This window comes from Balaenoptera musculus, chromosome 12, assembly GCF_009873245.2.
Source record: "Balaenoptera musculus isolate JJ_BM4_2016_0621 chromosome 12, mBalMus1.pri.v3, whole genome shotgun sequence".
Lineage (NCBI taxonomy): Eukaryota > Metazoa > Chordata > Mammalia > Artiodactyla > Balaenopteridae > Balaenoptera > Balaenoptera musculus.
The window spans coordinates 51,289,816-51,305,392 of NC_045796.1; the positions used below are offsets into that span (position 1 = coordinate 51,289,816).

Sequence of the window (15,577 nt, forward strand, 5' to 3'; positions counted from 1 at the left end):
CACATCTGAAAGTGGGCATAAGCAGAGTAATAACCTACTGGTATATGAAGAAAAGAAAGGAAACAGTAAAGAAATGAGAGAAAACAAGCCATGGGGTTCTCACTGTAATAGGGGTTCCAGCTTAACCCTTACAATCTAGCCCTGTATTATAAACAAGTGCTTAAAAACTACTCAAAGCTTATTTACATAAAGAACTGAGGCATCCTAGGAGAAAAACTCTGAAGGAATATGACAGATGTACATAAACCCTGATCCAAAATCAAAGCCTTAATTGGTGGAGGAGAGGAGGAGTGATTCTGAGTAGAGTATGGTGGTGGTCATTCTAATTCATCTCTGACCTAGTCCCATCTACTCATACATGGCTGTAGGGAAGAGAGAGGACGGTAAGTAAAAAGTGAGAACTACTTCACCAAGATCTCTATAAAAGATTGAGGCACTAGCTGCCCTGCTTGGTGTAAGATGTTATATTCCAATGAAGGGGGAAGTTGCCAGAGATCACTAACACAGTTTTGGCACTTTAAGAGTTCTGTTGCATTGGTAGTACTGTTCAGCCAGAGAGAGACAGCAAGAGAGTGAGAGAGCAGCTGGAAGGGACATATTCATGGCATGTATGAGAGAAATTTCTAGAGAAAATTTTCTGAAAATACAGAGAGCTGCCTAAGCCCCATCCTCCAAGGAATGTGAATGTTTGGTATGAGGTCTAGCTGTAGGTTATTGAAAAGACCTCCGAAATTCTTGTTGGAGTATTCTGTCCCACAAGTAGAGGCAAAAGGCTGTAAAATGTGGGCCTCGATTGTATCAATAGCCTGGTAAAGCTTAGGAAAACTCAAGTTATGCCTGGAACCATTCCTGACAGCTTGTAAACAATCAGGGAAATTATCCATTGCCTCTATGGTGTATAAAATTAAGACACCTTAATTGGCTGCAACTAAGGTGCCACTGCATAAAGAAACTATCCCCTCTAAAGAATGTGCTAGACACAAATACTTAACTGCAAAGCATTTTCACTTGTTCTTGAGGGAAGTAATTGTTCCAAAATGGTCCCTTTAAACAACCAATGTCTATTCCTGCTGGTGGCATCATCTTTGTGTAATCTCATAGGACTATTAGGGAGACAGCATTTAGGAGGCAGTCAGAGATACTACAATGGGTTCTTGAAATGGAGGACTCTCTGTTTCCCATACTGGTAATTCTTTCAACTTTAGATTTTTTTCCTTGGAGAGACTGAAGAAAGATCAACAGCTCTGTTTCTTTTATCTGGTTTTCTTTGTGTATGCATCTAGATTAACTTATCTAAAGAGCAAACACAGTAAAGGTTGGACTAACTTTATTTTATCCTTAGTGTATATTACTTTTAAAAGTACTCTTACAATTGAGTAGAATAACTTGTGGTTAAGGAATTTGCCTTACAGATGCTCTAATAGATATTACAACCTATTATTTACAACATATAATAACTAAAGTGTTAAGATAGTGATATAAAAACTGACTGGTCAATAGAAATTAGTAAATCTAAGAACTTCACATAAATACTTCCATGGGATTCAACAAATGATTCATTTGTTGTTCATTCAATGAATGATGTTAGAAAAACTAGGGAAAAAATCCAGTTAAACCTTTCCATAATAGCACACATCAGTACAAAACTTCAAATACATTACAGAGTTAAAATTTTTTTTAAACTTTAAAAATTATTTAAAAAAAACAGTGAATAGTTAAAATAATCTTAGAAGGGAGCAAGATATTTTGTGTTTAAAGGCAGGAGGAAAATAAAGGAAAAGATATAAAGACTACATGAAAATTCATACTACAACATATAGAAATTATGAACAAATTTGAAAGACAAAAGAAAAGCAGAAGATAATATTTGCAATCACTTATGCAGCACTCTGGCCAGGAACTTGTAACCTGAATCTCAGTACATCACAGAAGCCGCAAATGGAAAACATTCTATTTTTTATAAAGGGGGGACTGTTTTCTTAAAAAATGTCAACGTCATAAAAAATGATGACACGTCTAGGTATATATATATCCAAAAGAAAATTGAAAGCATGGTCTCAAATAGATATTTGTACACCCATATTCATAATGGCATTATTTACAATAGCCAAAAGGTGGAAACAACCCAAACGTCCATCAATGAATGAACAGATAAACAAAATGTATTTACATACAATGTAATACTATTTGGCCTTAAAAAGAGAAGGAAATTCTGACACACGCTAAAACATGGATGAACATTGAAGACACTATGCTAAGTGAAATAAACCAGTCACAGAAAGACAAATACTGTATGATTCTACTTATATGAGGTATCTAGAGTAGTCAAACTCATAGAAACAGAAAGCAGAATGGTAGTTGAGGGGAGGAGTAAATGGGGAGTTGTAGAGTTTCAGTTTCGCCAGATGAAAAAGTTCTGGAGATTGGTTGTACAACAATGTGTGGCAGGGGAGACAAGTTAAAAACAAGATATGATTCAACGGGATAAGTTCCATAACAAAAGCATACACAGAGTGTTATGGGAGCACAGAAGAGGGATTATCTAACTCTGATTGACAGAGAGATAAGTAAAGCCAGAAATAATTTGGAATTATGAACAGTTTTGAAAGAGTAGTTTAGGTAAATATGGGAGAGCGAACATATACACTGACTTTTGCTTCCTCTTCAACACCTACTAAAATAATATTAAAACTTTTTTAAAAAGATATAAACCTGAAAGGACAAAGAAATCAGAAAAGATGACAACAACATAACTTTGGAAAATGGAAAACAGATGTACAAGTAATAACAGACTTAGCTAATGCAAAAAGGCAGATTCCTAACTCAACTAATAAAAGTGACTTTTAAGTTTACCCTATAGAACCTTCAAAATGGCTCATGAATTAGCTACACCTCTGTAAGTAAATTTGTAAGTTGTTAAGATAGGGCTGAAACCTAGAGAATAGGATGAAAGTTTAATTTAGAAGTAAATTATATGCCCAAACCTCCTTTGCTTCTCCATACAACCAAAAGACTGCTTTATCCCCTCATCTGGGAAGAAGATGAGTAGTTGTTGTTGTTGTTGTTGTTGTTTTTAATGAAGAGGGACTTTTAGAGTATCTCTGGATTGGGAGACACTCAGCACAGGTGAGGGTGGGGAACCAGACTGAAAGGAGGAAGATTCAGTACACAGAATACTGGCAGTCTACATATCCAAGTGGAGACGGAAAGATCCTTATCAAGGGAATATGACTAGCCCAAGTTAACAAAGACACTAAAGACAATAAAATGAATGGATTGGATGGATTTGGAATTTCCAATCAGTTTTTTAGTGCTCCACTCTTAAATATAAGTTGTTTAACAAAGGCTTACCAGACATTGAGGAAAGATATGAAAGACAGAGATCAAAACAAGCAAACAATAAAAGGCTTAACAGGAACACAAAATTTGGAAATACATAATTAGGAGATAGAAGTATAATCACTGAGGGACATGACAGATCCTAGTGAATTTGGCTGGAGCATAGTGAGTAAATGTTGGCAATAAGAGATGGCTAAAAAGGTATATGAGAAAAAAAATAAAAAAATAAAAAAAGGTATATGAGGGCCAAACCACAAAGGATTTTGTATATCACACAAGTAGTTCACATTTTATAGGATCAGGCAATAGGGAACTAATAAAGGATATAAAGGGGAATAACATGATCAGGTTTGTATTCTGAGAAGTTTATTCAGATGGCCCTGAGGTAGATTGCAGGGAGAAGAAATTACAGGCAGAGAGACAATTTAAGAGGTTACTGAAGTAATTAAGATGAGAAAAAATATAAGGCCTGAACTAAGACTGTAGTAAATGAGATCAACATGAAAGATTCTTAGAAGATACAATCAAAAGGACTTAGGAACCAACTAGATATGTGAAATGGGGGAGAGGAAAGAATCAAAACCACGCTCCAAAATTTCACCTGGTCAAGTAAAGAGATGGTGGTGGCATTAACAGAAATAAGAAATAATATAAAAGGAGATACAAGTCTGATGGAAAACAACGAACTCTGTTTTAGATATAGTTGAATTTGAGGTGCCCACAGACAAAGTCAAAGTAAGAACAGCAAGTAATTGTTTAGTATCTACATCTAATATGCTATGCCCTGTAGAAATAAACACACAGGGCATGGCTTCTGCAGTCAAAATAGTTTGCAATCTCACTGTTGAAAAAAGACAAACAAGAGACAATGAAAAGGGAGAAAAAAAAACACAGGGGGTGAGTTAGCTAGCAGTATACCCAATAAAATTAGTTTGCTTATTTCACAATTATTAAAATTTTATTGACCATTCTTCAATCTCATTATCCTAAATGAGTCTGAATAGAAGAAATATGATTACATGAGTAAAATACCTCGTTTTTTAAAGAGTACAATCTTTGTACAATCGTTTACAAATCTTTTATAAATTATAATACAGCATCTAATTGTTACGTGTACAGTTAATTCTCAATGCTATGCTATAAGAGCTACCTGATTTCCAAGCAAACATATCAATTTGTGGATTTAAGATAACTAGACTTACGAACATTTTATCTAATAATCAGAAAGTTAAATTTTTCCTTACTGAACTTGAATATAAATAAGTTTAAAACTTAAAAATATCTGAGATTGGGGCTTCCCTGGTGGCGCAGTGGTTGAGAATCTGCCTCCCAATACAGGGGACACGGGTTCGAGCCCTGGTCTGGGAAGATCCCACATGCCGCACAGCGACTAGGCCCGTGAGCCACAATTACTGAGCCTGCGCGTCTGGAGCCTGTGCTCTGCAACAAGAGAGGCCGCGATAGTGAGAGGCCCGCGCACCGCAATGAAGAGTGGCCCCCACTTGCCACAACTAGAGAAAGCCCTTGCACAGAAACGAAGACCCAACACAGCCATAAATAAATAAATAAATAAAAAGCACAAAGATAAGCATAGATAAAAGACTATAAATGTATTAAATAATATTTATTATAATATATTATATACAATAAATAATAATTGTAAATATATTAAATGTTACTAGATGGACAATAGATTTTTATTTTCTTATTTCTACCTTATTTCTTATTTCTACCTTATACTCTACAATAAATACATATTAGTTTTATAATAAGAAACAAAAATTTACTAAAACAGTTTCCTTTTGATTAGATTTCTACAGAGGTAGAAAATGGTGAAGATGTAGAGTATCAATGGCTTATACTGATATTTGCAGAAGCACTTACATCTTTTCATTTTTTAAGGGTCTTATGCCTCTTATATCAACATAAACTCAGGGAGGACAAGTATGTTTATTTCTTCTGTAGGCTCCTACAATCTAAACTGCTTTGCTCTGCAAACGGGCATTGTATCCTCAGGGCCTAATCCAAAAAATACTTGTAAAATGAATCCCCTGAAACTAATTTGATAGGTCAACAACTTTTCCCTACCTTCTTACACTAATGTTTGTCATAGTTAAACCCAACAATTCTATAAATACTATCCTAAGTTTTAAAAAATCACATATTATACCTTGGTATATACTTCTGCATACAGTGTATACTCTGTTTCTAACCATTCCTCTTGTAAAAAATTAATAAACAGAAACCTCAGTTAAATAGAGTAGAGAGATCAGAAGGGGGAGCCCTCATGCCCTGCAACATAGCTGAGTCCAGCAGGTAGAAGAAATATTCTTCTTTCCTGGCAAGGATTCAGCCAATGAAAAGCCATAGACTCTTTGTTTACTATAGCTCTCCCAACTTCCTTTTCCCCTCTATAAAAGAGTTCGCCTTCCCTTGCTCTGCAGGGATTTGCACAGGGCTCACCACAGTTGCAGACTCCAAACTGTAATTTTCTGCTGATCCCAAATAAACCCATTTTTGCTGGAGAAATATCTGGCAGTCTGTTTTGGGTCAACACCCTTTAGAATGGTTGATGGCAAACTTATTACATGTAGAAAGAATTTAGAAATAGAGTCAACAAATAATGAATTTTAATGTTAACAATACTCAGATTAGTTGCTGCAAATCCTCCTTGGCCTTTACTTTTTTTTTTTCTCCCACAGATAGAGCACACACAATAATCAGAATTAATTACGGGAGTACTGATTAGTCAGGCAGCCCAAGGGGGAATGAGCTGTTGGACAATGATAAATAACTAAAGCTTACCTATTTAATTGCCAAAATTTATTTCAACTAGTTTTAAAAGAAATATTTCTAAAATACTTAACCTACTTTTCTTCGTTTTAGGCAGAGTATACTCAACGCAATTTAACCTTAAGGATATCACAGTAGCATTTTAATTATGCACAATGATACTTAGAGAACCACACTGATATTTGTTGGATTGTTTGCCCTTTCACTGGAAAGTTCCAGACTGTTACAGATTTTGTTTTCTGTCTTTTCACCTCTTGCTATCTCTTCCCTTCCTGCCTGCTTATGAACTGTCTACTTGACTCTAGCAGAATATCCCTCCCCTTTCTAATTGCTTTCCCAACCTAAAACAAGTAAGAAACAATAAAACAATCACACTTCATTCATTAGCCACTCAAAGATGAAAAACATAGTCCTTGGCAGCCCTTAAAATGTTCATAGCTTAATTATACTAAAAAGGGTGCTATGGGAACCCAGAGGACGGGCATCTAAACAAGTCTGGGGGTTTCAGAGATGGCTTCCTGGAGAAGCTAGTTCTTAAACTGAAAAACAAAGGATGAATGAGTAGGATTTGATAGGCAAAAGAAAGTGAGAGAATGGGTAGAGAAGAAGATCAAGTGTACAAGCAAAAGAAATAACATGGTAATAATAAAAATAGGGATTCCTCACATTTATTGAATGCTTATTATGTGAATTAACTTACTAAAATCCACATAACAACTCTATAATGCACAATTATTCCAATTTTAAAGATGAGTAAACTACGGCACAGAAAAACTGTGTTTTGCCCAACAAACCTAAAGTGGCAAAGTCAGAACTTGTCTCAAAGTTTGGCTCTAAACCTCACACTTTTGACTCAGGCAGTTTGGCTCTAAAGCTCACACTTTTAACCACCACGCTATATTGCTGATTTATGCAAAGTTATGAGAGCTAGAGAGGATGTGGTGTTTTGGGCAAGCTACTACAAGAAATGTACAAAGCTGGAAGATTGCAAATGTGCCTGAGTGTTGCAGAAGAGGAGGCAGAAACCAGATCTGAGGAGGCTTGTAAGCCAGGCACAGGTGTTTGGATTTTATCCCGCAGGCAATAAGAGCCACCCAGCAGAGGAGTAGCAGTATCACATTGCCTTTGATAAAGATTTATGTGAGTTAGAATGGAGAAAAACAAGCAGAGGCTAGAAGTCCAGATAGAAGACTATTCCAGAATGCTATGTGAGGCAATAAAGATCCGAACCAAAGTAACAGAAGTGGGGATGAAAAGAAGGGGACAAATTAGAGATAATTAGGATACTGAATTCATAGAATGTATGACTGGGATGAGGAAAATTAACGATAGGGCAAAATTAAATATAGCTCTAGTCAAAGCAGAAAACAGATTTTGAGGGGTGTCGAGGTGATTAAAAAAAGGTTCATTTTAGACATGCTTGACGTACTTGTGGGACAATAACAACATAAAAACAGCTACCACTTATATTGAGCTTAGTGCCAGGCACTGTCAAAGAAATTTACATGTATTGATCCACAGAATCGTCTAGGCAACCCTATGAGGTATTTATATTAATTTCATTTACATGAGGCAACTGAGAAGTTAAGTAACTCTGCCAAAGGTCACAGAGTTATAAGTGGCTGAGCTGGGACTTGAGCCCATGTACCCCAGATCAGAGTGTATTCTGCCTTTAATAGAGACACGTCAGTTGTATAGACGAATCTGGCATCCAAGAAGAATGGTTTAGACTAAAGATAAGGATTTGAAAATCATCAGTATATATAGATGGCAGCTGAAGTCATGAATATTCACTTAGATATAAGAGTATGCAGTTTTTCTCTAAGTATGGTTCTTCAATCACTTAGGTATGAATACCTTGAAGATATTTAATAAAAGTGAAGATTCCTGGGCATCACCCAGGTCCACGGAAACAGAATCTCTGAGCGTAAGGCACAGAAATATATAATTTTCACTCCCCAATTGATTCTTATGCAAAAAAGTTTGAAGATCACTGATGAGGAATGAGCAAAGAAATGTGTAACAATGACACTGAGTTTATTAGAACTGTGCCTACAGTGCGAGTAAACAAGCTCTGAAGAAGTATAGTAAGGGCCTAAGCAAGCATCTGATGGATCTTTTATCAAATGGAAGTCACCACCTATTGTAAGATGCACTATTCTTTCACATACCACAAGAAGAGAAAAATAGGAGACCTCTCATGTAAAGCTGGAACAACAGAAGGGCCACAAATACTGTGTAGAATAAATGGAAACTAAACCCACAAAGCAGAAAGAGACAGCAAGAAAACTTGAATGCCTCTACCTTTCAAGTACTGGGCACCAGGTAGAGGGAATTTTATCCAAAAGACAATTCTTACACAGCTTTACAGTCTGAATTCACACTACCAGTGGGGTAAAAATAAAAAACAAAACAAAAAAAATATAAATCTCAAACACAGAATTTAATTTAAAATGGTCTCAGGTAGTAGTGCAAATGACTGCTAGAGGCAAATGCAAGTCCTTTCTGAAGTAATCTGATTTCAATCCAGGCCAATAATGATTACAAGATGTATCCCTATTTTAGAAGTGTTTTTAAATGTGAAAAAAATGTCTTAGAATCACTAAAATGCAGTAAATGGAATGTATACCAAGCTATTCTGAATGCCCAGAAACTTTGGGGTGGAGTGGCTACTTTCTGGCTCTCAAAGGTACTTCATACATAATTTCATATAGGTGTTGATTTGTTTTTAAAAGTAAGAACTACAAAACAAAGATTATTTAAAATTATAAAAATCCTTTTCCTTCCTATCACATTAAACATTTTTAATTATTCCTCTAAATATAAAAAATCTCATCCATAAAAAAAAATATAAATCAAACAAACAAAACAACCAACAAGTGAGATCAGACAAGTTGTACCCCAGAGCCCATGTAAATGCTTCAGCGTTCACTGGAACTTTGAGAACTAGATTGCAAAATTCACCACAGGCCCTGGTAACAGTCCAGACACAACAGGAGGAAGAGCAAACTTTGCTCCTGCCAAAGATGATGATTTACAGTCCCAGTCCAACACTTGGTGTTCTTTCTTTCTCTCACAGGTCACAAACATACTATCTTAATATTTTCATTATATCCAGAATACCCTGGCCCTTTTTAAGAAAAATTGATCCCTTCCTAACAATGCTGCCATGAAAAAAAATTCCTTTAGCACTTTTATACTTTTCCAGTAAAGGAGTATATTCCTTGTTCAGACATGCACTTTCCATCTTTTCCAAGGGTAGTATAAAACACTGCACAAATTACACACCATAATTGCTCTGGGAACTTAGAAAACTGCAATTTCATTGAATAGCAAGCATATCATCCAAACAGGTGGTTAAAGGACTAAAATGGCTTTAGAGAGAAAGTAAGCACCAACTGATCACTGTGAGGAGTTCCCTAATTCAAATGTGTGACTTACAAGTAAACTAGTTGTACAGCCAAACTGCTGGCTTCTCCCTACTTTTAGTAGATGAAGGTCCTCAAAATCCCTCTCACAGCACAATCTGTCTAGAGCAATTGATAAAAGAATTCAAATTTGAATCTCACTCTTGCCACTCCCTGCCACAGTACCTCTTTCACTCAGGAAAGCTATTTCCTATCCCAGGAGCAAATGTATACATATATGTATATACATGAGTATAGGGATTTTTCTAAGACTGCAGAAAGTGAAGTTTCCCACATCCCTACCTACAATTTAATATTAACTTTCCCATAGAAACAAGAGAATAATGGTTTTATAGTGTCACTGCTGTTCCAACCATGTTATAAAAATATTGTTTTGGGACTTCCCTGGTGGCACAATGGTTAAGAATCCGCCTGCCAATGCAGGGGACACGGGTTTGATCCCTGGTCCGGGAAAATCCCGCATGCTGCGGAGCAACTAAGCCCGTGCGCCACAACTACTGAAGCCCACGCACTCTAGGGCCCACATGCCGCAACTACTGAGCCCACGTGCTGCAACTACTGAAGCCTGTGCGCCTAGAGCCCGTGCTCTGCAGCAAGAGAAGCCACTGCAATGAGAAGCCCGCGCACCACGACGAAGAGTAGCCCCCGTGTGCAGCAACTAGAGAAAGTCCACGTGCAGCAATGAAGACCCAACACAGCCAAAAAATAAATAAGAATTTTTAAAAACAGAAAAGTTTTTTTAAAAAAATATTGTTTCTACGTGGATCTGTGGAAAATTCACTCTGAATGTCAATGTCAACCTACTTGGTAACTCTTGGGATAAAGTTTGTTAGCACAGTTTATGTACTATGTAATATTTAATGAAACAATTTTTTTAAGTGGCCCATAATCCCATTATACAGAAACTCCCATTAACATGGTTTTTAAAAAAGTAGTATACCCACAGGTAACAAAACTTAAACAGCACAGAGAAGCACAAAATAAAAAGTAATAACTTTTCTACTCCTAGACCCTTGACTCCCAACCACATCTACTGCTTTCCCCTCTCTGAGGATAACCACCAACAGCAGATTCTTAAGAATAGAAAGAAAAACAATTATTCATATACCTAAGTACTTTTCTTTTGGTGACTTTCCTGTCATATACATCAATCAACAGGAAAGATTTATCAGATTCTAGAAGCTTGGCAATCTCTTCGATTATAGCATTACTGGTTCATTCCTTACCATTGCATCCCTGTTGCTATTGCTACTCTCTTGGATTAGTGATGATGACTAATTCTTTTCTGAGGCATTTCCCCCTCCATTTCTATGGATCTGAGGACTGAATCTGCATGGTTCTACTAAGGAATATGATGTAATGGAAAGAGCTCTGGATTGAGTTGTAAGACCTGGGTTCTTTCCTGTTTCTGACACTTACATAGCATGTAATCTTAGTTGTTACTTCCTTTCTCTTAGCTTTGGAAAATATGAAGTATTATGTAAATATACAGTGGTAGAAGTGGAAGTGATAAACTCTTTATCATTCTTTTCTCGGAGTTTCAGTTTACTTACAACTTAGCCTTTATATATATATTAATCTCTGACATAAATTCTTCCCTTCCCTCCCTGTAATAATTCAACTTCCTGTATTTCTGTTTCCCAAATTTTTCTGACTTGTCAGGTTTTCATTCCTACTAATTAGCAATGTAATTCCTGTCTCTCCCTCTCCACACACACACACACACACACACACACACACACAAACACATTCTTGACATTAAACTATTTCTGAAGTTCTTACCGCTTTACATTTCTAGATATTTTACCTTTATAGGGACTTCTGTTTATATAATGCATTTCCATTCTCCCTAATGAGCAAAGATACTTGTAACCTGTACTGTTTGATAAGGCAGTATAGCATAGTGGCTAAGAGGTGGGCTCTGCAGCAAGACTCCTTGGGGGTGAATCCTGTGTGATCTAAGGCAAGTTTCTTAAACTTTCCATGGTTTTCCCCTACCTATAAAATGGGAATAATAAGTCTATATACCTATTTCAGATAATTATATGTGATGAATCAATACAAAGTTCTTAGACTAGAGCTTGACTCATAGTTAGCACTCGGTAAATCTTATTGATATCTAAAAATCTTTATACGTTGAATATCACGTCCAAAATTTTGTTAGTATAATCATTGATGTCCATAATGATACTGATAAACCACAAAATCCAAAAATCCCTTTTGAACTATCAAAATCTAAACTATATCCAGTACTGTTCTAATATCATGCCATACTATGAAGTTTCCAAACAGTAGTCTATAAATGGTATATAAGATGACTTTTCACAAAGTGGAATGCTCCATTCCCCACAGTATTTAACTTACTTATAGTAACTTTACATTGCTGCTGTACAAACCCAATTTTTATACCTAAAGCCTTCTTTACACCCAGTCCTCCTCAAGTGACAATATTACTTTGGGGGTTGCCCTAATATATTTGCTTTTTATCTACTCAAAATGATAATTTATTTCTTATCAAGTACTGACCACCATTTCCCTGAATTTTAAAAGTTCACATCCACTCAGATGTCCCAGAGGCACCTCAGACTCATATCTGAAACTTAATATATCATCATTCCCCTAAAAACTCTTCTTCTTCTTAGATTTTTAATCTCCCTTAATGGTATCATCCCCCTACTCCTCAACCCTCAAGTCCTGAGGATTTCAACACCTAAAACACTTTTTGAATCACCTATACTGTCTCATCCTTACCACCACTACCTAGGTGCCTTAGCCTAGGCCCTCATCATTTTTTGCCTGGACTACTACAATGGCCTTCTAAAGTGATTTCCCTGACACTGATTGTGTCCTACTAAAACTATACTCTTCTCTGCCTCTAGAGTGATCTACCTAAAATTACAATCCAGCCATGTCACTTCAATGCTTAAAACTCTTCAGTGACTCCTCACTGCCTTCAGGATAAAGATCAAGCATGTTCTCAGGGCCTCGATGACCCGTTCTCTATCAATCTAGTTCTTTTCTCCTGCCTGCCTATACTGAGTGAACACATTTCTAGTGTTCATATTGTATTCTCTTCCTAGAATATTCTTACCCATTATGCAACACACAGTTTATCAGTTAATCTGTCCATGAAGCTTTCCCTTTGCATACCTATATGCTTAATATATTATATTGAAATAATCTGTTCATGTCCTCCCCACTAAACTGAAAGCCTTGAGGACAGGGATCAAGTCTCATTCATCTTTATAACTTTAGCACCTAATTCAATACTTAATAAATGCTTGCTAAACTGAAATGAATTAAAGGCCTAAAAGCCATGCAGAGTTCTAAGATAAATCCCAGTGACAAGTCATCTCAATATGAGGTAAAAGGACGATGCCTATGCCATTCAGACAAAAGAGGGTTCTAGTCACTAACAGTAGTGCCTGAGTTATTCTTTCAAAAAGCAACACACCTAGGTTTGTCTCCTTAGCATCCAGAGCTCCATATTCATAATTCCAATTCTTATTCCTATTAGCAAGCTGCAGTATCTTAACCACACCAACTTTTGACATGTATGTCTGAAGTGAACAACTGTTCTAAAGGGCTGAAGTAATCTATTGATGGACAGAGTTGTTGACAGGCTGATCTGTAAAGAGACACCATTAAGCCCTTACTTTTTTTCAAACCAGACTTGTTGGCACAGCTGTTAAGATCTTAACATGAGAAATAGCATATGTTATTGAATAGCACAGAGGGAAAAAGGACAAAACCAGATTTTCCTGCCTAGCTGAGGTAGAAGCTTAGTTAAGATAATCAAAATACATTTTACTTAAAATGCACCTATGAAAATTTGTATGACCTTCCTCTTATATCTTCCAATTCTTCATTAGTTTCCAATGTGCATCCTTTACTTCTAGCTAACTGTGCCAAATACTGAAAGTGTTGAGGGCCTCCCAATGTACCACTAGCAGCCAAACTACAAGAGGCATAGAGAAGACCCTATTATGATGGCTAAACATGAGATATCTTTATTGTTCCTAAGAACTTCTCTTGCATCCAAATAGAAACTACACCTGTGACTGTGTCGGCATAACTCACTTCATTTAAGATTGAGATGACTTTTCAGTAAAGCTAATGTTAGGAATCTGCATAATTTTCAGTTTTCATTCCACTTCAATTCCAATACTATTTGCTGAGTGCCTAACATGTGCCAGACTTTGTGCTAGACATGGAGGTAGAAAGAGGAAGAGGGCATAGTCTGAGGGGAAATAAATGCAATGCCTAACCAATGTGGGCCTTTGAACTTGCTCTAAACTAGTACTAATCTGGTGTCCCACAAAAAGTGGGGTTGACCCTCCAATGCTGCTTTCATCATGGTAACCAGCCAAGTTTGCCAGTCCAGCTCAGATGAGCCTTAGCTAAGACAGACACAGCCTCCTTTCGTCCTCGAACTAAAAATTTCCCTATTGGCAGCAAAGTACATTTCATTGAAAGGTATATAAGGGTTGTAGCACAGCAAAACCAAAAGGCACGGCCAAAGGCATTTGCACTGATAAGTTCAATCATTAATAATATTATTCTTACGTATATGAATATTGCTAACAACTTCTTATACTTACATTATATATAAATTCATAATATTTTATTGTGCTAGCTGAGAGATTAGGGTGAGAGTATTTGGAAAGAGGTTTGACAAAAAACTGAAAACAATATATATACTGTTTTTTTCCCCGATTACAAAAGTAATACATGCTCATTCTACAAAATTTGGAAATGACAGAAGAAAATAACAATCACTATAAACTCTAGCAATCTAAGATTGTTAAGGTATTATTAATACTTTGTTATCTATTAAGTCAATCTTTTATTATTTTAACCAAAGTTAGGATTGTATCATACAATGTTTATGTAAATTGCCTTTCTACTTAACAATATATGATAAACGTTTTCTTGTATCATTAAATATTCTTTTAAAGTATAGGTTTTTTTTAGTGGCAGTAGATAAATATTTATGTAAATTATGAATTTTTTTATTAGGATACAGGATATAGTATTAAGTTAAAGACAGTTTTGATGCTTCTGATAAATACTGTCAAATTGCCTGGAGCTATTTTATTTTTTATTTTATTTTATTTTTTAACATTTTTATTGGAGTATAATTGCTTTACAATGGTTAGTTTCTGCTTTATAACAAAGTGAATCAGTTATACATATACATATATCCCCATATCTCCTCCCTCTTTCGTCTCCCTCCCACTCTCCCTATCCCACCCTTCTAGCTGGTCACAAAGCACCGAGCTGATCTCCTGGAGCTATTTTAAATTAAGACATTACTGGAGCTTTGCTTAGACTGAGACGAAGTCCTAAAGTTCACAATTCTCACCATGTCCTGAGACTATTTCTCCAATCTATCACATTTTTAACTTTTACAAAGCCATCAACTGTCATTAATTTAGCATTAGCTTTAACTTATTTGTTAATTATAGTTTGTGTGATTTAATTAAATTGCTTTAAGAAACTTAGTTTATTTTAGCAAGGTCTGGACACATCTGCCTTCCTCTGTAGTTCCTTAAGAGCAGAGACCATATCTTATTCATTATTCTATTATCCACTGGCCTTATTAAATGATAGTCATTCAATAAGCATTTGCTGCACTTGATTCAATTAACGTAGAAATACATAAAACGAAACACATCTAAGGCTAACAGTTAACAAACATTTATTAGTATATGTAATGCATACATTCTACTTCTCTGAAATCCAGATTCAACTTTAAATTATATTTGGCAACATTGTGCAACATTAAATTATATTTGGCAACATTGTGGTACATAATGTACCACAATGTGGTACATAAAGTACATAAAGTATGTACCACAATGTGGTACATAAAGTAATGCTGTGCCTTATAATCTCTGGTATCTTAAATTCAATGAATAAAGTCTTCATAAAACCATACACTGAGAACATTTTTCTCATGCTACAAAATGAGTAAATGCGAAGTGCTGATCATGGATCTCTACAGCTGCACAAAG

The 15,577-nt window shown here is 35.9% G+C and overlaps 1 protein-coding gene across 5 annotated transcripts in view; it reads right to left on the bottom strand.

Moving 5' to 3' along the window:
• Nucleotides 1–15,577, bottom strand: part of CEP57L1 (centrosomal protein 57 like 1) — a 53,740-nt gene that overhangs the window by 22,747 nt on the left and 15,416 nt on the right. Inside the window, exon 1 of one of the 5 annotated variants that reach the window (XM_036872052.1) lies at nt 993–1,078. The exons of the other annotated variants lie outside the window; for them this stretch is intronic. The gene's annotated coding sequence lies outside the window, so the exon portion shown is untranslated. Of the gene's footprint in view, nt 1–992; nt 1,079–15,577 lie in introns of those variants that run through there. 5 annotated transcript variants of the gene reach the window in all.